We start from the raw sequence: 931 nt of genomic DNA, 5'->3' as shown, positions 1-931 counted from the left end.
TTTGAATTAGAATATAGATTTATAAACATTTATATATTATAATATTAATTGCTGCGTCAATCTTCTGTGAATTAACTTTATAATTGCAGGTATATTATAATAAATAAAAATCTTTTTATTTATAAATAATCTTTCTATTATAAAAATATCTTTTTAAATCTTTAAAAAGAAAATAGATCTAAAAATAAATAAATAAAATTATTCCTACTTATAAAATAAATTACTTTTATTAAAATATTTCTATATTTAACGCTGCTTTACATAATTATACATCTTAAAATGACAAAGAATAATAAATTTTAAATGTTATAATTGATTATTGTAGCAATTTTTTGCACTAATAAATCCACAAGTCCCATTAAATTTTGTAATGTAAATGTACAAAACATTATTTTTAATAAAAAACGTTTTGACAATTAATATTGAATTTGGTAAAAGACAACAATTATCATTACGTTTTGGAGAAATTATAAATCCATTATATTCTATTTTAGAAATCTCTAATGTTTTTTTAAATCGATGAATTATTGGATATTTTTTTACATATTCTTTTGATATTGGTAAAGAATTAATTTCTAACGTACGATTAACAATTTGTTCCAATGGTTTTGGTGAACGTTTGACTCTACTTTTAATTTGTTTTATAAAACTTTCAAATTTAAAACTACTGAATTGATCTAAGCAACCAAACTTTTTCACTTCATTACTTAGACGTATAAGATTGTGCACGTTATATGTAATATATCGACATCCATATAATTTTTTATATTCTTATACGAACCACAGTAATAACGAATTCGCATAATCATTTAAAATAAAACAAAATTTCGAATCACATAATATTCTGATTGCTACAGATAGAGCGAGAAAATGATTATACTTAGATTTTGATAAAATTAATTTTAGAACAATTGGTCCAGAATATAACAGA

The sequence above is a fragment of the Wasmannia auropunctata genome, unplaced genomic scaffold (assembly GCF_000956235.1).
Source record: "Wasmannia auropunctata unplaced genomic scaffold, wasmannia.A_1.0 LD336074.1, whole genome shotgun sequence".
Lineage (NCBI taxonomy): Eukaryota > Metazoa > Arthropoda > Insecta > Hymenoptera > Formicidae > Wasmannia > Wasmannia auropunctata.
Note: the sequence above shows the minus strand (reverse complement) of the source record.